Source organism: Terrapene carolina, unplaced genomic scaffold, assembly GCF_002925995.2.
Source record: "Terrapene carolina triunguis isolate 2854851 unplaced genomic scaffold, T_m_triunguis-2.0 Scaffold42, whole genome shotgun sequence".
NCBI classification, from domain to species: domain Eukaryota; kingdom Metazoa; phylum Chordata; order Testudines; family Emydidae; genus Terrapene; species Terrapene triunguis.
Window position 1 is genome coordinate 45,827,122 of NW_020664393.1, and position 24,703 is coordinate 45,851,824.

Here is a 24,703-nt window from a genome sequence, read left to right on the forward strand (position 1 = left end):
CCCCACATTTGTACCCTAAAGTTCAAAGTGGGGATACAGCCTTGACACCCTTGTTTCCTGTCTTTTAACCAGTTACTGTGTTTCCAATAATCAAAGCTCCATTACTATTACTTGCCTCTTCCTAATAACTGGGGTTCCCTCCCTCAGAGAGGTCTCCTCAGTGTGAGAGTATACCATTACTTCATCTGGAAGGAGGGTCCGAACTATGGGATCATTTCCCTCTGCTCCTGTTTGATGTTCTCCTTCCCTGAGACTTTCCTCCTCCTCCACAGCACAGACGCTATCAGATCCAGGGTGGGACTGCTCTGCCGTGTCCCAGGAAGTCTCATTTATGTATCTGCTGTCTCCCTTAGCTCCTCCAGTTCTGCCACTCTGGCCTCAAGAGCCTGTACTCAGCCTCTGAAGGCCATGAGTTCTTTGCACTGAGTGCACTCATATGCTACCTGCCATAATGCAGGTGATCATACATGCTGCAATAAATTGGATAGCCCCCACTCTCCTGTTAGACTTCTGCCTGCATTATTTTTATACTTGCGACTTCACTCAGTTCTGCTTATAACTCTCATTTCCCTCCAAACTGAGGGAAATTACTTTTGAGATATTACCTCCTTGCCTTATGTTTGCCAAGCAGATTTACAACCCCTAAACCCATATAATTCAAGAGCTAGGCATTTATAGGTTGATTATTTTTTAAATGTACTTCACAGTAGTAATCTATTAATTAAATAATGCAATTTGTTGTAATGAAAGCCCCAAAGGTTTGAATTATTACTATTTAAGAATTGCCCAGGCATAAAGGCTGTGTAGAAAAGATAGTACAGAGGGCTGAGAGAGAAAAAAAAATGGCAAGATTTCTTGGGGCTGTCTGAGTAAACTTACAGTCTCTGCAGTACAAGAATGTACTGTTGCTGCCCCTGAAGAAACTTCCTTTTTTCCTCTCTATGAATGAATGAATTAAAAATAATGTCAAACATTCAGCTATTATATGGTGTGCCAGATACAGCAGTGAAAAATTGGGAACTAGATGGAATCTAATATGGAGATTAAACAAAGTTATATGTATAAAAGGGAAGTTCACTGTAAATGATACAGCTTTGGTCAAAATACTGTAAACTTTAATGACCAAGTTTACTTCATGGGCAATCCTAAAGTGTTTTTTTTTATATTGATTTCTATTAGTTTAGTGACAAAGTGAAGAAATAAGGTTAATACTTGCAATCAAGCATGCCTATGCTATCAAGTTAGTGAAATATACCTGTGCTAAAAGAGGCAGTAAATAAAAGGAACTGAAACCAAATAGTGTTTTTATAAGGACACTTGATCACAGAGTGGCATAATGAGAAATGTAATTGTTTGATCAATAATGCACAGACACAGCTCAGCCATACACACTGAGATCCCACCATTGTTATTAAAACAAGAACAGAAATGGAAGATTTATACAGCTGTTCCAGCCTGCTGAAACACAATAGTTCTTGAAGTGACTTTGCATTGTCTAAAGCACTGTCAAGCAAGTTTAAAGAGCATCAAAGAATACAGAGGGACTTTGCATAAATTATAGGAACTTTAAACTGGATGTTTTAGCAGCTAATACCAGAAGAACGAGGAGTCTGGTGGCACCTTAAAGACTAACAGATTTATTTGGGCATAAGCTTTCATGCGTTAAAAACCCACTTCTTCAGATGCATGGAGTGAAAATTACAGATACAGGCATAAATATACTGGCACATGAAGAGAAGGGAGTTACCTTACAAGTGGAGCACCAGTATTAACAAGGCCAACTCAGTCAGGGTGAATGTGGCCCACTGCCAATAACTGATGAGGAGGTGTCAATACCAAGAGAGAGAAAATTGCTTTTTTAGTGAGCCAGCCACTCCCAGTCCCCATTCAAGCCCAAATTAATGGTGTTAAATTTGCAAATGAATTGTAGCTCTGCAGTTTCTCTTTGAAGTCTATTTTTGAAGTTTTTTTGTTGAAAGTTACTTTTAAATCTGTTATTGAATGTCCAGGGAGATTGAAGTGTTCTCCTACTGGCTTTGTATGTTACCATTCCTGATGTCTGATTTGTGTCCATTTATTCTTTTACATAGAGACGGTCCGGTTTGGCCAATGTACATGGCAGAGGGACATTGCTGACACATGATGGCATATATCACATTAGTAGATGTGCAGGTGAATGAGTCCCTGCTGGTGTGGCTGATGTGGTTGGGTCCTCTGATGGTGTCACTAGAGTTGATATGGGGACAGAGTAGGCAACGGGGTTTGTTATAGGGATTGGATCCTGGGTTCATGTTTCTGTGGTGTGGTGTGTAGCTGCTGGTGAGTATTTGCTTCAGGTTGGGGGACAGCGAGGACTGGTCTGCCTCTCAAGGTCTGTGAGAGTGAAGGATCATTTTCCAGGATAGGATGTAGATTGTTGATGATGTGCTGGAGAGGTTTTAGCTGGGGGCTGTACATGATGGCCAGTGGTGTTCTGTTATTTTCCTTGTTGGGCCTGTCCTGTAGTAGGTGATTTCTGAGTACCCATCTTGCTTTGTCAATCTGTTTCCTCACTTCCCCAAGTGGGTATTGTAGTTTTAAAAATGCTTGATAAAGATCTTGTAGGTGTTTGTCTCTGCCTGAGGGATCGGTTGTATCTTAGGCCTTGGCTGTAGACAATGGATTGTGATGACATTGTGTCCTGGATGGAAGCTGGAGGCATGTAGGTAAGAATAGCGGTCAGTAGGTTTCTGGTATAGGGTGGTGTTTATGTGACCATCACTTATTTGCACTGTAGTGTCCACGAAGTGGATCTCTTGTGTGGACTGGTCCAGGCTGAGGTTGATGATGGGGGTGGAAATTGTTGAAATCCAGGTGGATTTCTTCAAGGGCCTCCTTCCCATGGGTCCATATGATGAAGATGTCATCAATGTAGCGCAAGTAGATGTCACCGAAATATCGGGTCCACCTAGCTGAGAGCCAATAACAGCCAGACAGGGATAAGGAAGAGTTGCTTTATTCTGCAGAAGAAAGGAGAGCTTTTCACCTTGGTACAAAGACTCTGTCCTACACACATTTTACAGGTCCTTTATACACATTCAGACAAAGACCCTTGCCATGTTAACACTTGATTGGTGGTTGCCAGACCCGTGCTTCTGCTATCTGGTCAGTGAAAACCGGCTTGGGACCAGCTCCAACTACCTCAAGGCCTTGAAAGGGAAGACAGTTGAAAAGTTCAGGCTACTGTGTACTTGAGGTGTCTGCTTCCCCCTAATGGCCGCTGGCTGACATAAAGACTGCTAGCTGTTAAGGGGGGGTCACTAGTAACTTTCACAGTCCCCCCTTCGGGCCTGACAAACCCAAAACTTGTCAGGCCCGTTACGCAATTTGCGATCAAGCTGGAGGGAAAGATATCTAGAGCCAAGCGGTTCTGGAGAACCATCTGCCTTAGTTTTCTCTGTGCAGTTGCCAAGTCCACCAGGGCATCGGCAGTAGTTTAATTTTCCAGATGTCTCAGTGAATTACCCAATTCCACATGCATCCTCTCCATGGACCTGGCGAGATTCGGTATGTGGGAGCCCACACCCCCCTTATCGGTCAATATGCTTGGAAGGAGCATTGAGAACGTTTGCACTTCCACCCAGAAAGTTTCCAAGTATGTCTCCATGGCCACAGATCAGATAGTACTCCTGATGTGTCTGTAAGGGCAGTGGGCCAAGCCTGAACATGCTAGATCCCACTGCAATGCCTTCCCAGCCTCAGTGATATTCAATACCATCTCTGTCAGCAACTTCTGGGTGATAGAACTAAGGGCAGAAATAACATTATTAGTCACTGGAATAATTTCTATGCAGGTAAAATTTCCAGTGGCAGAACAAACTCTTTGGGTATTCATTTGATTGTTCACTAATTGGATGACCAAATAACAATAAGGGCCTCTTTCATTTAACACAGTGCAAATTCCAGGAACAGCCATCATATCTACTTCGCTATAGAACCCATCAATTGCAATTACAGATCCTTGGGGTTCACTGGTAGTGATATCATATACTTTTATCTCCACCGATCCATTTATTTTCCACTCAATTGTTCACTTATATAGGATATCCTGAACCTTAAAAATAATTTTTTTCAAACAATATTTAAATAAATCACTAAAGTGTGAAGGCCTTGGCCATTGGTTTTATCAAATATATGGCATTGTCTGTATTTGGATGTGTTACAGGGGTAATAGTCTAATGGAGGAGATGGCAGGTGCAGTGGCAACAAGGTGCCTTTGGTACTTGTCATTTAAAATCGAATTAGGGAGGGCAATACATGCTGAAGGACTTATTCAAAACACAGGGCGCAGCCTGTAGAATAAACCCCAAAATCCAATCAATACCACATTCCCAAGCATGGGTCCCACAAGTTTCTTCCTGCCAGTGTATAATTCTTTGTTTCTTCACCAGGGTCAGTTCTTAATGTCTCTTGTAGGCAGGAATCCCTGGACTTTGGTGGTTCCAATGAAGCAAGTGTTCCTTCTTCTCTTTTCCTGAAACAGTCATGGTTCAGCATCATACAAGGGAGAGGTTACTAGCACATCACCCTGTAATGGTTTTGCATCTTCTAAAAAAAAAATTCAAAGGCACAGTACGTCTGTCAGTGGACAAGGGAGAGGTTACTAGCACTTCACCTTGTCTTTTTTCCTTTTTCCTGCTGTCCAGAAGGCACATCAGAGCTAAAAGGAGAAATAGGCTTATCAGTCAGAGAGTCCTCCCGAGGTGGAGGGGTCTTTTTACAGTGAGAAGCATGGGTCCAGGTAGGCAGTCCTTGGCACTTCACAGCGGAGTTGGTGGTTAACAGCACTTGGAAAGGGCCTTTCCTGCATGGAGCCAAAGCAGTCTTTCGTTGGTGGATCTTTACATAGACTCAGTCTCCTCGTTTCAATGAACGGCAGGGCTGCTAGGGTCTTTGGGTAGCACTTCTTTTATCTATGAGAAAAGAAACCTAACACATTTCATTAATGCCTGGCAGTGTTTTGCAGATCTCGTAGTTGCTTGGGCACATTCAGGCCCCCCTTTTCTTGGCTGTCAGCCAAGTCTTAGCTGTGGGCAGTGTCCTTGGATGGGGCCAGCATCTTATCTTTGGACTGAGCTGCTAGCTATTTTTTTCCAGTTAACTCGTTCTGTTCTTTTTCCTTCTCCCCTTCTTGGGTTCTTTTAACCTACAAAGGAAACTTCCACTCTTCACTCATACACCTTTTCCCAACAATGAACACATACACATTGCCATTATACAGTACATTAGTCTTATTAATCAATATATGCCATGTACACCCTTCCAGTAAAATAACTTTATTACAGAGCTTTGGAGCAACAAACCAGGACAAGCACACACACTTTTGAGGAGTCCACTCGGTACAACCTCTGGTGTCCAATAGCTTTCCTCCCTCCCCAGCCCTCTGGCTAGAAATCTGAGGTAGCCAGAAGGATCCCATGGGCAATATGGGGAGTGGATTAACCTTCCATGTCCTTGCTTCCAAAGACTGTTGGTATGCAAATTTTAACAACAATTTTGGCCATAGAACATAAAAATAATTCCTATTGTGCCAGTAAATGCATAGTACGTTGAATGCTATTCAGCTGGCATCCGTTTTCTCTGATGATCTGAAAGACAAAAGAACAGAGGTCTACCCCTTCTGGGCAGTCAGTCATTGCTTAATATATTTCCTTTATATACACATACGCTTGTTGATTTTAGGCAAAACAGAGGAATTACCCCATATTTCCTTGTATTTGTTTCATAGGCAGCCCAGGTTTCAGTGGCTTCTACCTTATTAGTTAGAAAATTGCATTAATACAGATGCTTTCTGGCTTGCTTCCAGATCCAAAGCTATCCACAGCTTAAAGATTCTTATTTAAAAAGGGACACAATTAACTTTCCCAGACTTTTGATTGCCTTTTACTTTTAACTTCTGCTTTCAAACACACAGTGATCTGAAAAAGACAACACAACCTATATTGGTAGGTTTGCATTTCTTTTACCTCAACTACAATATACACTGCACATGTTCTGGGGAAAATGCACATCCTCTCCACAGTTCAATTTCCACAACACTAACCACATCAATTTTTACACAAGGTGTAACTATTTCTTTTTTGAACACCGGGTAAAGGCCATTTACTTAACATATAATCCAAAGGGCTATCCTTAGAGAATTTTACCAGAGACCCACCCATCTGCCTGCTGACACTCTAACAGAGAATTACACAGAGAACAGAGGGAATTATGGCCTAATAGGATCCTATTACAGAAATTTCTACTAATACTGACCCCTACAGGGGACGGGACAGAAGGATCCCAATTCGACCTCAGAGCTTCATCGCACGCGATGGCTTCCACTCTGAGGAATTACGAATGAGAGGCTCAGTTCCGTTCACACACCTAACGCCCAAATGTATAAGACAGAAATTCATTAACTGGTTAACCAGAACAGAACCAGACCAGAACCAGAACCAGATAGTGTCTCCTTATCCTATTAGGACTCACTTTATCGGAACACGAACCCCAGGGGCCGTGGTGAAGCAGAGAAAAGGGGCGAAACACCTCGTTGGTGCCATTCCCAGTTCGCCGCAGCCGTCCGGAGTCCAATGTCCGAGCTAGGAGAGTCCCGGCGGAGTCACCAGAAACTGTCACCGAAATATCGGGTCCACCTAGCTGAGAGCCAATAACAGCCAGACAGGGATAAGGAAGAGTTGCTTTATTCTGCAGAAGAAAGGAGAGCTTTTCACCTTGGTACAAAGACTCTGTCTTACACACATTTTACAGGTCCTTTATACACATTCAGACAAAGGCCCTTGCCGTGTTAACACTTGATTGGTGGTTGCCAGACCCGTGCTTCTGCTATCTGGTCAGTGAAAACCGGCTTGGGACCAGCTCCAACTACCTCAAGGCCTTGAAAGGGAAGACAGTTGAAAAGTTCAGGCTACTGTGTACTTGAGGTGTCTGCTTCCCCCTAATGGCCGCTGGCTGACATAAAGACTGCTAGCTGTTAAGGGGGGTCACTAGTAACTTTCACATAGAGGAGGGGCACTAGGGGATGAGAGATGAGGAAGCACTGTTCTAAGTTCATCCATAAAAATGTTTACATACTGTGGGGCCACATGGGTACTCATAGCAGTGCTGCTGAATTGAAGGTATAAGTTATCCCCAAATCTGAAATGGGTGAGGACAAAGTCACAAAGCTCAGCCACCAGGTGTGCTGTGGCTTCATCAGGGATACTGTCCTGACAGCTTGTAGTCCATCCTCATGAGGAATATTGGTGTAAAGAGCTTCTGCATCCATGGTTTCCAGGATGGTGTTTTCAGGAAGATCACCAATGCATTGTAGTTTCCTCAGGAAGTTGGTGGTATCTCGAAGATAGCTGGGAGTGCTGGTAGCGTAGGGTCTGAGGAGAGAATCCAAATAGCCAGATAATCCTACTGTAAGAGTGTCAATGCCTGAGATGATGGGGCGTCCAGGATTTCCAGGTTTATGGATCTTGGGTAGCAGATAGAATACCCCTGGTCGGGGCTCTAGGGGTGTGTCTGTGTAGATTTGTTCCCGTGCTATAGCAGGGAGTTTCTTGAGCAGATGGTGTAATTTATTTTGGTACTCCTCAGAGGGATCAGAGGATTGTGGCCTGTAGAATGTTGTGTTGGAGAGTTTCCTGGCATCTTCCTGTTCATAATCTGACCTGTTCATGATGACAACAGCACCTCCTTTGTCAGCCCCTTTAATTAGAATGTCAGAGTTGTTTCTGAGGCTGTGGATGGTGTTGCATTCTGTATGGCTGAGGTTATCGGGCAAGTGATGCTGTTTGTACACAATTTCAGCCTGTGCATGTCTGCGGAAGCACTCTATATAGAAGTCCAGTCTGTCATTTCGACCGTCAGGAGGAGTCCACGCAGAATTCTTCTTCTTGTAGTGTTGGTAGGAGGGTTTCTGTGGGTCAGTGCTCTGTTCAGTCATGTGTTAAAAATATTCCTTGAGTCGGAGATGGCAAAAGTAGGCTTCTAGATCACTGCAGAACTGTATCATGTGCGTGTGGGTGGTGGGGCAGAAAGAGAGTCCCCGAGATGGGACAGACTCTTCTGCTGGGCAAAGTGTGTGGTTGGATAGAGTAACAATATTGTTGGGTGAGTTAAGGGTACCACTGTTGTAGCCCCCTGTGGCATGTAGGAGTTTAGATAGTTTACTGTCCTTTTTCCTCTGTAGAGAAGTAAACTGTGCATTATAAATGGCTTCTCTCATTTTTGTAAAATCCAGCCACATGGAAGTTTGTGTTGAAGGTTGGTTTTGTATGAGAGTCTCCAGTTTTGAGAGCTCATTCTTGATCTTCTCCTGTTTGCTGTACAGGATGCTGATCAGGTGGTTCCTCAGTTTCTTTGAGAGTGTTGGCACAATCTCTCACCATAGTCAGTGTAATATGTCGATTGCAATGGATTTTTGACCTTCAGTCCATTTGGTATGATGTCCATCTGTTTGCACTTGGATACAGAGGATACACGGCTACCCCTCTGATACATAATACCAGAAGTGGTGCTAGCCCCGGGGGCCCTAAGCAGGAATATTTTGCCTCCCCCAGCACATACTAAAAAAGCAAATAGAGGACCCCCTTGAGCTGCTCAGGGCCCTGAGCAATTGCTTAGTCTGCTTATGCCTAGTGCCAGCACTGGCTAACACAGTGTTGATGGAGAAACTGCAACTTAAGCAAGCATAACTGCAATGCTGGTTAGGGGATGCACAGCAGAATGGCCCACAGAAAGTGACTTGCATTGGTAAATGACTGTGGCAAACCAGACGGCGTTCAAGGTATGTTCCAAGACAGTTGTACCAACAGCTATGGCCTAACTTGTATTATGCAAGCTGTTATGACTATATGTTTTGCACAGAGACTGGAAAGTTCCAGCTCCGGTTGCAAGAACTCAAAGGTGATGCTTTGTTCCCTAATTTGGATGGTGAGAGATGACAACACATTTTTTTGACATTTTGAAGCAGAAGTATGGGTCACCATGTGATTGGTCCATGCCAGCACCTCCAAGAAGAGAAACAAAGTTGGACCACTCAGCAGACATGGAATAAAATGGCCTGTCTCCTTCAACACATTGCTTCCTGAATGGAAGGGAGAAGACTGAGGTCCTGGACCAGCCACCTGGGAGTCCTCCAGGTGACATCAAGTACCTATCTCAGATAGGCACCTTTAACTGTCTCTTTCTACTTTCTAGCCATTTAGATTACTTGCTAGCACTCTGGGAAAAGACTATAGTTGTGATGGTCTTTCTCTCCACTTGTGATTGCAGTGTCAGCTCCTGCTGTGAACAATAAGTGAGCTGTAAGCTGAAGTCTGAACAAAGATCTGGTAATAAGTAAAACACATACTTTCTCTTGGATGATGAGTGAATGAGTGAACTGACTACTTCCTGAAACTGGGTACCTAATTAGTGAAGAAGTGTACAAGCTTGTGTATGTGTTTTAAAGATTGTCACAGACTTACAGTGTGTGGGTCTTTGTTTTGCAACAAGTTCCAGTCAAGATTATTGGAAAGTATCTTTAATAATAATATATGAAAACATACCTATCTCATAGAACTGGAAGGGACCCTGAAAGATCATCAAGTCCAGCCCCCTGCCTTCACTACTGGACCAAGTACTGATTTTTCCCCAGATCCCTAAGTGGCCCCCTCAAGGATTGAACTCACAACCCTAAGTTTAGCAGCCCAATGCTCAAACCACTGAGCTATCCCCCTTAAAAACTGAACAAGTTACTGTTGTTAACTAAGACTGTAGAACACTTTACATGTGTCTACCCCAGTTAGTGGTTTCATACTGCCTTTCAAGTTCTAGTTACTTATAGACATAAAACAGACCACAAGTTTCTTGAACTGCACTCACACTATGCAGATTGTCATAATGTAGGAGTTTATGTCAGATAGTCAGGATTTGTTAGAAAACTGTAATGAATTGTGTTAGTCAAATATATATATATATACACTAAATAATGTTAGAGAAATGTATATTATATATAATAGCAGAAGAAAATATAAAGGAATTTTACTTTTTGAATGTGTCTCTGCAGAATTAAGCTGAAACAGCTTATGGGTTGTGTAAGCCATGAAACCTGGTTTGTGTGTCTTATTTGTGAAAACTTTGGTCTGTGTGAATAGCAGGGTGAAGAAGAATGTCAAGCTCCAGTGCCCACATTTCCCCTTAATGTAGCCCAGTGGGCTAGTTTGCCTTTATTATATCCACCGCTTTGCATTATATCCTGCTTTGCACTGTAATCAGCAGTAATGCAAGAAACCTACAGGCCTGTATCCTGTAAGATATTAGCTTCAGCAAGTTAGCATAAGACTTGAGGCCTATGAACTTTGAACAGATAAATTTTGCACAAATAAATGGACCAACGGACAACCCCAGGTATTTGGGGAGCTGAAAATAGAGTTAAAGGGGAAGTTCTGGCCACAGGTACATGATTCAACCACAGAAGTGTCCTGGAAATGAACTGACATACATAACAGGTACATGAGATACATCTAAGGCTAGCCTGCCTGCTTGCCTATATATCTTTTCTTATAAGTTTCTTATGGGTTTGATTATTTGTTTTATTATAATAGGTTTATATTAGAGTATATTTTGGCTGTAATGCAAGGGACCTACAGGCCTCATCCTGTATGTTGAGCTAAGGCAAAGTTAGCATACATACGTTTGGGAGCTTTCACCTAGATAGAGGGTGATGAAGTATAAGGTCCACATATGGCTGAGACCTTTAAGATAGAGTATGCATTGAAGTAGGTTGGCATAGGGGGCTTCTTAAGTTCATACCATTTTAAACTTAACAAGTACACCACAACTTGGAACTTGGAAAGAACCGAAAGAACCGGTTGGGACAGAATTAACAAATGTGATACCTATCCAAAATAGGGCCATGGTAACAAATTGACATATATGATAATAAGTTGAGATCATTGATATACTAACCTATAGAAAAAAGACACTCCAACATTAGAAAGATGAGGAAATATGAATAAGAGAAAGGGGGAAAATCCCCTATTGAATATGCATCAAACATAACGGTGTCAGTGTAACATATTAAAAAAGTGGCATCCCAGCCTAGGGTTGGTAGGAGAAAGAGATGTAGTCCTTGGGAGGTGCCAAAATGATGGCCGATGGGGAAGGTGATGGTGATGAGGAAGATGATGGCTAAAATTTCAGGTTGTTCTATATGAGATGGTATGAGTATATAGATGTGCACACATACATCCTGTAATATCTCTATCTACCTTACTGAGTTGGGATGTTTGTGACTGTGCTAAACGTATTAATAAACTATATTTGTAAATATAGAAGAGTTCCTATAGTGCGAGTGTTGCAACTGTGCACATCAGGGTTCCCAACTATATTATAATTTGAATAATAGTGGGTCTGATCTTGGGACAAGAACCTGTCAACCCTCAAAGTGATAACTGGTGATTCTTAAGTAATCAATATAATGAATACATAATCTAAAGATCGGGCAACAAGCTAACAAGTAACAACCTAAGGCTACAAAAAGAGACCAATAAGATAAGAAATGGGTGGAACCTATGGTGTTAACAGCAAAGAATAGATGACAGAAGTAGACAGTTAAAAGTAAGTTTTAGCAGGATAAGCAAAATATACTAGTTTAGGTTAGTTATTGTGTTTTATGCAAGAGCAAGTTGAGAATAGATAGGTATTCAAATGGGTAAAGTGAGTCTGCACAAAATTGTGGAACAGGGAATAAAAGAGGTAAATGACAATAGGATTGTGGAGAAGACATAGGGGAGGAACACAGCAGAGACCTGAGATTTGAAAAGAGTTGCCATGTCCCCTGTAGAGGCAACTTGAACAATTATCTTTTTTGCCTTATCGGTTTTAGCATGTACATGTCATTCATAGATGATAATAGCATTATCTTAAAATATACAAAATAAAAGCTAAAAGAAACAATTTAAGCCTAAATTGAAGTGGACCTTGTTTTTCACCCAACAGAGTGTTAGTCAGATCCTTGGACTCAGATAATTTGTAGGGAAGTAGGTTAAAAAGGTTGACTACTGTAAATCCACTGAGAAGGAGACCTTGGTGAATTAGCATATAAGTATTTGACAACTTGTCTTATACTTTAGCTGTGGAATTCTCCCCCCTGTGTTGTGTTAGCAACACCGGAGTTGATAATCACCTGGCACAAATGCGGACTTATTCTGAGGGAATCTTAGTGAAAAACCTAAACAAAGTCACCATCCTAAGATAGTCAGTGAGCATAAGTGTTATTTTCTATTGTGGTTGTATGATTTGCTTCTGAAAATTAAATGTTATGTTGACCAAGTTTCTAGTTTGTCTTAGCCAAATCACAGTCCAGTAGGATTTTTGCCTTCTTATACCCTATACTATTAGGGGCTGTTAAGGATATTTAATAAAACTCTATACAAGTAAATTCAACTCTTGAGTCCTTTTCTTCAGTTAAGCAATCAAAATTCAAAGAACCCTAAGAAAGATGGTAGGAGTAAACAGTTGAGTAGTTGCTTAACTACGATTTGGTCTATGTTCAATCTTTCTTAAAAATTGCTACAGTAAGTACTTTTAACTAATAAGAGAGTAAACAGGAATGCAAATGATGAACACTTGGCTAGACTGCAAAGCATTTCTAAGTCTGTGTAAGCTGTTTTCCTTTTCTGGATTGGATGAACCTTTTTCACAGAAGGTCTAGATGGCTGCTTGAGTGCACAGAAAGAGGTGTTCAGCATATAGCAAAAGAATGTAATTACTCAGAAAAAGAACATCCCAGTTAAATGGTGTGAAAAGCTTTTATGAATCAGATCCTTAATATAATAATTATATCCTTAAATAACCCTTCTGTTAAACAGAAAATAATGAAGGGAAAACACAAAGGCAAACACTTATAACAACAATCATTGTGTGACCTGGTTACTGCATAATTTGAAAATACCTTCTTGTTTTTCTCCCCTGCTTCAATTAGAGGCATGATCAGAAATCCCATCTTCATTGTTGCTGACTAGTGAAAATTAAGTCAGTTTATATACTATCAATGTTCAGAGAAAACAAAGCTGTACTGGCTGTGATTTAAAGTTCAGCACCTCATAAACTCCGCACGTCTTTTTGAAATACACAACAGGCATCAGCAGTGAATTTGGCCTAATAAAAGTGATTGTTATGTGAAAGTAGAATCAAACCCAAAGAATTGTGTTTTCTCACTTACTTGGAAAAATATAAAATGGAAAACATTTCTTTTTTAATTTATTTAATGCCAAAGAAGAGTTTGGTGAAAGAAACTACTAGTAATTCTTGTTCTGTTTTGTTTCAATTATTTCAAGCTAATGTGTGTGAAAGTATGTGGTTTTATATTGGGAATCTTTATTAGTCTGTGTTTTGGGTAAATATCCAAACTTTAAAATTAGACACTGGACCATGAGACACATTAGAAAACTATGGGGGCAGGTTTGAATATAACAGCAATTCAATTTAAGTACTAAGTTAGGGCCAGATTCTGATATCCTTACTTATGATGAGTATGCTTTAGATTTTGAAGGGTCAGATTTTGAAAGGTATTTAGATGCATAAAGTTGCAGATAGGCATATAGCAGGATTTTCAAAAGTGCCTACACACTTAACTCCCTCTGAAATAAATGGGAACTAGGTGCCTAACCAGTTTGGGATTATGGGGTAGTAATGTACAGCTCTATTCTTGTGTTTTTATTGAACTAAAAATCTCCAGGGAATGTTCATGAAATGATCATAAATCCTAAACATTGTGTCATAACTTGTACATTTATCAGGAGATATATAATATGGGCCTGATTCTCCTCTCCTGCCAGTGTAAATCAGGAGTGTGAAATAATCAGCCCATAATAACCTCCCAGTTACCTCTGTGTAAATCTAGAATATAGGCTTGTCTATACATGGAGTTATTCCTGATTATTATTGCTGATTAACTCCTGTGAGTTAGGATGTGAGAGGCCCTGGCTCAAAGCCCCACACAGGACCAGGGATTTGAACCCAGGTGTCCCCACTTCTACATGAGTACCCTAGCCTCTGGGCTACAGGCTATTTGGAGGTGGTGCTCTAAAGTTCTTCTGTTGAAACTGTCCAATTTGTATCAATTTCTTGAATAGTCATTGGGGCCGAAAGCGAGAATGACTTTATAGTTGGGCACTCACATGTGAGACCCAAATTCAAGCCCATGCTTGAAAACCTAATTATTTATACAAAGTGGAACAACTTCAATAGGAGATATTTAAAGAGACCCACCTTAGGATAACCCAGTAATTAGGTAACTCACCTAAGTGGAGAGGGGGTGGGAGTTGATTGTGATCGGGGTCCTCTTTTTGCCAACTGGCAGACGGGTACATAAAGTTTACAGGGATCCCCTAGGTCAGGGATCTACATACTTGTTTGCCAAAGAATGTCATGTAAGATCTTCACTGAAAGCCTGTGTCACACTGGTCATCATAGTGATTCTGAGAAAATACATGAGGAATCATGTGTATATATAATAAAAATCATGTTCTCAAGGTCTATGAATTAAGGCAAATCACCAAAAGGTAATCCACACACTCCTGTTAGGTGGGGAAGACATACTTATCTCACACTGGCTGGTCATGTGCAAACTAAGTATTATATAGTTCACAATGGATATCCACTTACAGTTTGAGCAAAATGATAATCAATAGATTGTGGGGGCTGTAGGAAAACAAACAGGGGTCATTCTGCTTAGGAGTAAAGACAATTAACTTTTGGAACTATATCTGGGGTGCAGATGAACCCCCAGTTAACTTTCATAAGGGGAGAAAATTTCCAGTGGGTTTGGGGTCATAAAAAACAGGTCTTGGCAATCCTGGTGAAAAACACTGTAGAAAGGACATTGGGATAAGCAGTACTTTATTAAACAACAGGGTGTCTTGTTAACGGCAGTCAAAAAGGTGAACAGAATGTTAGGAATCATTAAATCCATGGCACACCCACATCTTGAATACTACATGCAGATGTGGTCACCCCATCTCAAAAAAGATATATTGGAATTGAAAAAAGGCTCAGAAAAGGGCAACAAAAACGATTAGGGGTATGGAATGGCTGCCGTATGAGGAGAGCTTAATAAGTCTTGGACTTTTCAGCTTGAAAAAGAGACTATTAAGGGGGATATGATAGAGGTTTATAAAATCATGGCTGGTGTGGAGAAAGTAAATAAGGAAGTGTTATGTACTCCTCATAACACAAGAACTAGGGGCCACAAAATGAAATTAATAGGCAGCAGGTTTAAAACAAAAAAAGGAAGTATTTTTTTCACACAACACATGGTCAACCTGTGGAACTCCATGCCAGAGGATCTTGTGAAGGCCAAGACTGAAGGCTTGTCTATGCTTACCAGAGGATTGCTGCTGCGGTGATTGATGCATCAGCAGTCGATGAAGACCCAGTAAATCGACTGCCGATCGTTCTCCCATCGACTCCTGTACTCCACCAGATCGAGAAGAGTAAGGAGAGTTGATGGGAGAGTGTCTCCCATTGACGTCGTGTAGTGTGGACTCCGCGGTAAGTAGACCTAAGCTACGTCAATTTGAGTTACGCTATTCAGGTAACTCAAATTATGTGGCTTAGATCGACTTTTTTCTTTAGTGAAAAGCCTATAACAGGGTTAAAAAAAGAACTAGATAAATTCATGGAGGATAGGTCCATCAATTTTTTCAATTTTTGCTTAGTTTCAGTTTTTGTTACAAACTTAAATCCAGCCCAGTTCCATCAAAAAATTTGCCAAAGTTTTCAGATCTTTTGAGCAAGCTCAAGCTGAATTTTGAATACAACTAGACCAAGTTCTTAGCAAACCCTATTCTTCTCTTCTGACTTCTCATACAAACCACATGAAAATAGGCAACTTTGACTGATTTTTACTTTGATTTTTCAAATGTGAAACTCAAAATGAAAATCAGGGTGAACACATGTGAACTGAAACACAATATCATTGCTGAAATGTCTATAAACCAGTATCGGTAGGGATGGTGTCCCTAGCCTCTGTTTGCCAGAAGCTGGGAATGGGTGACAGGGGATGTATCACTTGATGATTACCTGTTCTGTTCATTCTCTCTGGGGCACCTGGCATTGTTCAGTGTCGGAAGACAGGATACTGGGCTAGATGGACCTTTGGTTTGGCCCAGTATGGCCTTTCTTCTAGTCTTAAGTAGTTGAGTTTAGGCTCTAGGATGCATGTTATGATTTTATTAGATATGTAACCTTTGTTTCCAATATTTCTGTTTGGTATCATATTTGTTAAATAAACTTATACTTGTTTTCTCTATAAGGAGAGCTAAGTGTACAAGCAGATTAACCAGAGCTCTATTCTAGGGTGTAATTAATAAGCTGTGGGGCTGGACGCCACAACAGGATGCTCAGAGCACTTGGGGGTTACAGTGTGCCTATCGCTAGCCTGCATGAGGGATAGCAAAGCCCATGTGGGCTGAGGGGACAGTTCTTGAGCTATCTGTGGCTGGGAGAGTGAGGGAGCTGACCCCTGGCAGTCACAGACAAGTCTCCATAACACTGAGGGCAGGTGGTAGGGAGGTGTCTCACAAACTTGGGTGCCCCTGGGAAGTGTCACACTGACCTCAGTTTAAAACCCTGCTGCAGAGCAGCCCTTCAAACCTGGGTTTCTGAAATCAGTGCACTAACCACTGGTTTAGAAGAGGTGGCACCATCCCTTCATCTGGCTGCTTTTTGAATCTAACTAGGGTTTTTTATTTTTCTTGGCAAAAAAATACAAATACGACTATGTCCATTTCACAAAGAGTTTTGGGTTAATTGACACTGAACAATGAACAAACTATTTCTCTGAAAATGTTTGTCCAGCTCCAGTTAAGAGAGGGGAATGTACAGCAAATAGGTTTGGAGCTTAACATACTTCTACGTAAGCAGATCAAACCACATGCTTTTAAAGATCCAATGAGGGCAATACAGTGCAACTGTTTGGAACATGGAAGATTTAGAGAAATAAAAGTGGCATGCTTTTGCTGCAATATGTCGACATTTGTGCTGCTTATCTAAGAATACACATGCACATACACACACACATACACACGAGGTACATATACTCCCTCCTTTGTCTGCTCCGCTTTTGTGTAGATGACTGCAGTCCTGCATTTTGATATGGCATTACATGACTCCTACTTCTCATGCAGTTAGTGGGGACAAAAATTAAGCAGAAGGGAAACTAAAACAGAAAATCTGTTGAAACAGAGCCTTTTTTTTTTTACTTTTGTCAATATTTACAGCAGGCCCAAATGAACGAGATTTTAGGCTTCTATTTGGTTGACCTAATGCTACAGTTGTCATATAAAAATAAAGAATGTGGAGAACAATGCTGTAAAGTCCATTGAAATCAGAGAGGTTCTATGGATGTAAGTGAAAACAGAAAAGAGGCTTCATTCCATGTAAGAAAATTCACAACAGAGAGTGCTGGCTAATTAATTTATCCTGTTCTGTAGATACCATGACAGATTAATTTAATTACTATACCGTGTATGAGGAACTTCCAACCTCCTTATTTAGAGTGAATTTTATCATGGGATAGGCAATGGAAAAACAGAAATGTTTAATTATAACAGAGGATATAGGGGACAAATTATTCAAATGCAAATGAATAGTTTAGGAAATGTCTAATTAGCTGAACACCTAAAATATGAACCAGTTAATAGTCCAGAACATGTTTAATAGTCTCTTTCAGATTAAGATGCCAATTAGCTATGGATAATTTAACAATGGTTGCTACCATATGTAACATTCCAAGTTAGATGTGGATATACTATTCTTGCTGTTCATCAGGACATTGTATTTTCTGCATTAAATTCCAGATTGACGTACAGTAAATACCTAAATGTTCCTCAGCAATTTTCTGATTTTGAATAAAACTCTTTTCCAGGAAAACAAGCAGGTGCTTTTTAGAGAATGGTTGAAGTTATTTGGAAAAACCCTGCCAAGCTGATTTTAAGGAATGGCTTTGAAGGGAAGGACATGTGTGAAAAGTCTAATTTGACAATGGACTGCAATTATCTAGTCTTATTAATGGGGGGAAGAAGCAGGAAATTATTAATGGCAAGGGGGAAAAAGGGATCTGAAGCACATAGAAAGAGGAGGAAATATTGAAAGAAACAATAAAGTACTACATTGTAAAATAGTTACCTTTAGGCTTATGTACTTCAAGTTTTTCTCTATATTTCTGAGCCATGTCTTCAATTTCTTTGCATATAATGCACACAAGAAATAGCACAGCATTGTCTAGATTTTCTAATCAACTAGGTAGTAATTTTTCACCTCCTATTTCTTTTTCTTGTTTTTTTTTTTTAAATCTTCCTGCTGTGAGTGCACAAAGCCAATATGTATCTGTAAGGCAAACAAAGAAAAATGTTGATTTGAAAATTTGGCATGATATTTTCACTTTATTACATACTCATGTGTTATGCTCTGATAGAGGCCTCTCTCAGGGATGGGGGAGTAGGCTGATACCAGATACAGTGTTGGTATATGATACTCTAAATACTTTTATTTATTACGGTATAAACCCCACTCACTCCACATTCACATCCCAAACAGACTGCACAAGAGTCCAAAGATTAGAATGAAGTCTCGATGGCCAGTTGAGGTTCGGTCTAATTATAAGGTGTGGGGAGCAGCCGGCACTGCACACCTCTTCAAAATAAGGGCTGTGGATCAATGTCTGACTCCAAATTTCAGATATGTCAAGCAACCATTTATAGACCAATCCATCGCGTCATCAGCTCTATGTCTCTGTTTGCTAGGCCTTTCACCCACAACTCCAGGAAAACAGTTCCAGGCAAGCTGCCACAATCCAAGGCATTCCATTTCCCACAATTTTTGTGCACAGCTGTAACGGACACATTGTCATTACAACACAGCCAATGTTATTCCCTTATCTGCTGATTCTTCATATTTCCCATGGACACAACAAAGTTGTTTTGCAAGAATAGTTCTTGACCGCTCATGACCTTAAATCCCTGCTTCGATTGCCAGAACGCAACTCACGTATTCATGTCAAGCACACTTCATCCATAATAGGCATTAATGGCCCATAGCGTATTACAACGTATACTGCCATATATCCCAACATATGTACTGCAATGAAAACAAAATCGGATGGGCCAGAACAAGGAAAATAGAGAGAAAAAAATTGTGTGTGGGTTTGTGGCCTTCTTTTTAAAAACACGTCTTTGTTTTTGGAAAGGTCTGTTTTTAACTATACTGAATTTCATTTCAACAACACCTCCCCATCTTCAGTCATGAGTTAATGAAGAAAAGAAATAGCTTTAAATAAATTATCAACAATATTAGTGTTAAATTTTCTTTTAACTTATCTGGGCAGAATTACCTGTATGATGATCAGTTATCACACTGGAGACATGCAAAATAAAAGACAATCTATTTTCTGCTATCTGAAGAACTTAATTGTTGATCATTTGGATTTGAAATATTCTGATTGCTGAGAATAAATTGTGTTTTCCTTCATCATCAATATCTCTGAGATTAATCAAAGTTCTTTGTAGACCTCTGTTCTCAAAGACTCCCTGCATATTTCAAGGGGCTTTGGATCACAACCATATAGGTGTTTGCAATGGAGTCTTCCTGTTATTAATTAATTATTATAAATAATAATTATATTATTAATTATTATTATTATTACTTGGCACGTGCCACTTCCCACAACTCCCTTTGGCCAGGAATGGCGAACCGTGGCCACTGGGAGCTGCGGGCGGCCATGAAAATGTAAACAAACTGTCTGGTGGCCTGCCAGCGGATTACCTGATGGGCCGCATGCGGCCCACGGGCCGCACGTTGCCCACCACTGCATTAAACCAAGAAGATTAGGTTTTAAAAAAGGATCAAAACTGGTATTCTGCAGTGTCTCTGAGTACAGCTGGGTCAACACAAGTTTAGTTTTGTATCAACAATATTTAAATATTCAGCAGGTATGAAACATGTTGGACCTAATTCTCAGATATGTTAAAATTACTTTACACCCACTTTAAGGCACTTTTACACTGCCAGAAGGAGCATTAGTGAAAATGAGAATCAGACCTGCTGTGTCTGTGCCTCCTACATACTAGCTCTACCTACAATTTGTACTTGTTTTGCTCACAGATTGCCTAAAGGATGGGGAGGGGAAAACAAACAAACAAACAAAAAAGATTAAGGATTTTAATCTTATAATTTTCAGTGTGTTATTACCAAAATCTGTGCAAATCCTCTCAGTAGTCATAAACTCTTTGAAATTCTCTGTCTAGCATAGAAATATTATGGGGTATGTGAGTGTGTGAGAGAGAAATGTATCAAAACTGGATTATAGAAAAGTGTTTTTGACTTTGTCAGCACCAGGAACCCCTGAGGAGACACCATACACTGAAAATTGTTCAGTCCCTGTACCATTATTACTCTGTGCTGTTTTCCCCATTTTAAAATGGAAACATTGGAACCTGCTCAGTCTGGCATTCATGTTTGTTGTTTATATTTATTAAAAACAAGTCTAAGCATTGAGTAATCATTCCTGCTCAAGATAATGACATCATTTTGTGTTTCTATACCCTTTTCTATTAAATTGTGACATTTGCCATTTTTACCATTATTAGCCCATAAAATCTCATTTTTCTAAGTCATTTACAACACTGAGGGCCCAGCTCTTAGCCAGTGGTACTCTAATAATGTGATGATGCTGTTCTCACAGTGCGGTTACATGTGGTGAGCCAAAGCCATCAGTAATGTCATACTTAAATCAGAAATGCAACTTTTTTACAGAGTTCTTTGTTCCTTGGGATTTAGTCACCACTACCTTGCATAGCCACCAGCAAAGTGAAAGCAAAAGGGCTGCAAAAGGCTACATCTTTCTGATTTGGTAGGGCCAGTTTCTCAGAGTCCGCTATTGTAAATTGGTATTTCTGTTGGAGACAATGGAACTACATCAATTTGCATCAGCTGAGGATCCGGCTGGAGTCTTTTGCACTCATGTTGAAGCGGGATGCTCCTGCATGTGATTGGTGACTCAAAATCATGTCCAGGAAGAGTTTAGTATAGTGCACCCATTGAACCAGAAGGCTACATCCACCCTTTATGGCAATATTTTTGAGTTTTCTCCCATTAAGAAATACCCTTCATTCCCATTTTTTCTCCCCTGTACAAACAAATGCCAATAAAAAATATTGATGATAATTTGTGACAATTGTTATCTTTTGTGTGTGTGTGTGTGGGGGGGTGTTCTTACTACGATCTCTGGGAAATCTTGGTCCAATCCTCAGGCCTCAGTTACCTCTACGATGTCCAGGCAGCGTAGATAAGAAACTCCTCACTTCCATCTCTATTTTGTGTTAAGGAAGTGGGGAGTTTGTAGCTCACTTCAGCTGCTCATCTCCCTTGTTGCATTATTCTCCATTATGCTCACCAGCATACACTTCTGGCTCTCCCTACTCCTGGCTCTAGAATGGACTCCAGGCCCAAGTCTCTGAATTTATCCTGCTTTCTCCATGAAGCAGTGAAGGGAGTTTATACTGCAACCTAACTAAATTGCCCTTGTGAAGAAAGCTAGAGAACAAGAATTAGCTAGCTGAAGGCAGGTCAAGTCCAGTTAGGGAGACAGAAAACTATGCAATGGAATTGGTTGCATAACCACAGCAAAATGGTGAATTCTGTGACAAAAATATTGAATTTCATGGCATTGTGGAAAAATGACAGATGTTACTGGATCACAGAGTCAATGGAACCCTGATTGAGATAAATGGGGTGAATTGGGCCTCTCAGAATTCATAGAATCATAGAAATGTAGTGCTGGAAAGACTATTGAGAGGTCATCAAGTCCAGACCTGCACTAAGGCAGGACCAAGTACACCTATACCATCCCTGGCAAGTGTTTCTCTAACCAGTTCTTAAAAACCTCCAATGATGGAAATTCCACAACGTCCTCTGGAAGCCTATTCCACTGATTGAGAAAGTTTTTCTTAATATCAAACCCAAATCTCCCTTGCTGCAGATTAAGCTGATTGCTTCTTGCCCTACCTTCATTTGATATGGAGAACAATTAATCACAGTGGTTCCGCCTCAGTCTTCTTTTCTCAAGATTATACATGTCCAGTACCCTTTCCTCATAGATCAGGTTTTCTAAACCTTTTATCATTCTTCTTGCTCTCCTCTAGACTCTCTCCCATTTGTCCACATCGTTCTTAAAGTGTGATGCCCAGAAATGGACACAGTACTCCAGCTGAGGTCTCACTAGTGCCGAGTAGAGTGGGACAATTACCTCCCTAGTTTTACATATGATGCTTCTGTTAATTCAATCCAGAATATTAGCCTTTTTCTCAACTGCATCACATTTTGACTCATATTCAATTTGTGATCCACTATATACCCCCGGATCCTTTTCTGCAGTACTTCTGTCTAGACAGTTATTCCCCATTTTGTAGTTGTGTATTTAATTTTTTCTTTCTTAGTGAAGTACTTTATTTAGTACCTTTATGAAGTATTTATCCTTATTGAATTTCATTTTGTTGAACTCAGACCAGTTCTCCATTTGTCAAGGTTGTTTTGAATTCTAATTTTGTCCAACAAAATGTTAACAATTCTTCTCAGCTTGGTGTCATCCTCAGAGTTTATACTGCTCTAGTGCACTAGGATCTCACCCGCCCTCAGTGAGTTCTCAAAGAAAATCACTAACAGTTCCAAGATTGCTTCAGCTAGTTCCTTAAGTACCCTATGGTGGATTTCATCAGGCTCTCTTGACTTGAATAAATCTACCATACAAATATTCTTTAGCCCTCATCTGCATTTGTGGCATAATGTAGTACTATACAATCATATATGCTGAGATAACTCATGAACTAGTGGCCCTCCAGCTATGCTCTTTTAAGACATTGTCACCTAGGCCCATGTACACATTCAAAAATAAAATACTACTACTACTACTATGAGGGCAAAAAAAGTGTCTCAAATCTGATTCATTGTTATCCCTTTTATTAGTTTTATGTACAGCTGTTTGCTTCTAATGAGAGTATCTTGTAATGCAGTCATACATATATGCTAATTGATAATGTATTGCAGTGACAGTGGTTACTGCATGCAATCACCATAAGGTAGAAGGTACTCCAATGATGTTGGTCCCCTCAAATATGAGCTTCTTAGGTATCCTCAGTACAGAGTGAACTGATGATGGTTCTCTTTGCCTTACACTCTCTTTGCCTTACACTCTTGCCTTACACTCTTGAGGAGATTTTCTGTATAGGTATTATGTTCCAAAACCTGCAGACTCAAGAGACTCTTGAGAGGATTTTTTGGGATGTACAATTCAAGATGGCAAACAAAGGGGCACAATATTCAACTTCTGACCTTATAAAAATGATTTGCAACTCTGAAAGCAACTTGTCATGTGATGACAACATACTAGATGATAGTGACTTTGTGCCAGATTGTGTCAAGAGTTGCTCTGAGAGGGAAGACCATGTTTCTGCTGATGATTCATCAAGTTCATCTTCAAAAAATGAGGAGCTTGTGTTCAGCCCATGTATAAGACTGTAAGAAATGTAGTTGGGGATAACTCTTCACTTTCTGAAGAGCTACTCAGTGAAAATTTGACCTATATTGGAACAATCTGATGAACCAAGACAGATATACTCAGTGAAATGCATCCATATCTCAGCAGAGAAAAATTGTAATCAGTGTTCAGGTTTGCTGGACCATTCACCCTGATATCCTGTGTTCCAAAAAAGAGCAAGTTGGTATAAAACTATTGATGATGCATCATAACAAGGTTGTAGAAGGAAATAAAAAGAATCCCCACATAATTCTCCATTTCAATGACACTAAATGTGGTGTCGATAACATGGGTCACCTTGCAAGAATATACTTCTGCAAATGCAAGATAAATAGGTGGTCAATTATTCTTTTCTTCAACATGCTTGATGTTGTTGGCATTACAAGTTTCATCATTTGGGTCAGCAACAATCCTGCTTGGCACCACTCTTTACCAAGACAAAGAAGGTACGTGTTACTTGTCAATCTAGAAGAATGCCTTGTAAATGCACATATAAAGAGAAGAGCTTTTGATATCATCATCTCACCATGTCCATCAAAGCAGTACTCATTTCCATTGGGTATCATTGAAAACCAGCCACAACAACAGCATCTAGCAAACTCAGCAGTGGACAATGCCACATTTGCCCAAGGTCAAAGGACTGGAACAGCTGCAAGCAGTGAGGAGAATGCAGTGAATTTGTATGCAACTGGCCACTCCACATTGATGCTAATGTGTGAAAATTGCATATAGGTTCACACTGAATGAGACTCTGGCTAATTCTTTCAATTTGCTAGTTAAATAAAGATTTTTTCATCTAAGACATTTAAGCGCTGTTCTTAGTTTCTGAATGCATTTGTGGTACAAAAGTTTCTCACAACACAGCCAAAGTAACTTTTTTCATGGCACTGAATTTTAAATATCTTATTTGTCCTTAAACAGTAAAGAATTGTTCTTGGTTTCTGAATGCATTTGGGTTACAAACTTCCCCCATAACAATTAGCGTAACTTTTTTCTTGAAATGGGATGATGGTTAGCCTGTTTTCTCCCCTATTTTGGCTTATGTACATTCCTCTTGTTGTTAGTATTAATTGTGTTATGTATCTGGTCACAATT